Below are 2,058 nucleotides of genomic sequence, written 5' to 3'. Positions count from 1 at the left end.
TTTTTAGGCAGCATAAAGAACGTCTCTGTATCCAGGCCTAGATTGGGGTTTTAGAATGGATATGAGATGGGGTATGCACTGAAGGCAGCAAGCCAAACAAAGAAGGAAACCTATTATAAGGAATACAACAGGAATGAGTCGTGTGATACCACCGATATTAGGAAACCAGGACCATAGCCAGTTCCAGGAGGATATCGGTGTTGTCTCCTTTGAGAGCGGTGCCTCAGCAATCATGGTCTCCATCTGCTCTATGGTATGTGTGAGATTTGCTTTGTAATCTGATATGTATACACAGCAATGAGATCCAATTAAGGCACAGACACCTCCTTTCGAGGCTAGAATTGTGTCCAAGGCATAGCGGTTCTGTATTGCTATCTCTCTAATCTGAGAAACTTCTGTTGTGAGTAGTTGCAATGCGTGAACTGTTTGATTAAATAGAGCAGTTATCCAATTAGCTAAGATGTGCAAGTCTCTATAATTCATAGCTGTTCCCATTGGAGGAAACAGGCTTCTAGCTACCTGAGTTTCTGCATATTTTTCTATGGGACTCTTGATCGTCTCCCTTTTGTTACGGAGCCTTGCTTTGGGTAGATTTTTGACTGCATAGTATGAGGGGAGGATGTAGCCTAGAGTGCATCTGCCTCTCCAATTTGGGGGAATATGCATATACGCTCTACGTCCGCATAACATCCAAATGTTCCCTATCTGGTTAGTGAACCATTCACGGGGCTGTTTGACTTGTTGAACCATAGCAGATACATATTCACACAAGCCAAATTGCTCATCTGAGAATGTTTCTCCTTTTGCACACCTTTCTGCATTTCCTACGGAACATCCTGAGATTAGCCAATTACACATATAATGGGTAAAACTATGCAAATATTCTGTGATATTTTGTGAGAAGTCTGGGTGTGTTGTTACATTAGAATACGATCTGAACATGATCTCTTTTAATACAATGGTTCGGTTACAATACGGATATTTTCCCACCTGTAGTCCCTCCCCATTTCCAGTATCATACTCCCAACAAAGAGCGGCAGTCTCTTGAATTCGGCTGCTGATGGGTATTATGGTGTTACCAACTGGAGAATTGAGGGGGTAACCTCCTGGCCATGGGAAATTCATCCATCCAGTAAGATTAAATGGTACGGCATGCATCATTAGTCCACCGCTGGTATGAGTTGGCATGTGTGTGCAGATCCAACAGTCTGTTTGATTCAACAGGAGTGAGAAGTTTTGTGCATTAAGGATGTACAGGTTATCTTGCCAAGGTCCTTGTTCAGCTACGGCCATGGCTGGGGAGATAAAGCAAAATATGAGGGTACAGAAAACAATTGTTATGGAGTTGGCATTTAGACAAGAGAAGGCAGCCAGTAAGAAGTGCTCTGGAGTCTTTTCAGAGCCTTGCTGTTCCAGGAGCTGTGCAGATTGAACAGATAGTGCCTTGAGCTGCCCCCAGGTCAGCCGGTGTTGCTGTTTGTGGGGTGTCCGGCGTCGGTCCTGTTGAGGGTTGTGGAGGCTCAGGGAGAAGTTGGGGATCGGATCCTGTAGACCCTGGTGCCATGCCATGTTTCCACGGTTTCACGCAACGAGCCGGAATCCAAATAGGACCTGTGGGAGAAAGCACAGCAGCATGCCCGCGTCCCCATGTGAGTAGAGGAGCAGGACCATGCCAGACAGGGTTAGGCAATACTCTATACAAAACTGACGGTTGGGGGTGACTGGCCCTTGTCCCATAATGATTATCCACAGCTGTGGTTTGATTTGAACTTGATATGTTTAGATGATTTAACGTGAACAATACCTTGTTTAACCAGTCCTGTTTAGGGGGGAGACCAATGGCGTTCCCTGCTGTTTGCTTGTGTCTATTCAAAGCCGTTTTTAGGGTGAGGTTGGCTCTTTCCACAATTGCTTGTCCTGTGGAATTATATGGTATCCCAAATATGTGCTTAATGTTCCATTGTTGGCAAAATTCAGCGAAGGAATGACTACTATAAGCAGGGCCATTATCTGTTTTTAGAACAGAAGGTAACCCCATTATAGAGAAAGTTTTAATAC

Source organism: Rhinatrema bivittatum, chromosome 16 (assembly GCF_901001135.1).
Source record: "Rhinatrema bivittatum chromosome 16, aRhiBiv1.1, whole genome shotgun sequence".
NCBI classification, from domain to species: domain Eukaryota; kingdom Metazoa; phylum Chordata; class Amphibia; order Gymnophiona; family Rhinatrematidae; genus Rhinatrema; species Rhinatrema bivittatum.
This window is presented reverse-complemented; position numbering follows the sequence as displayed.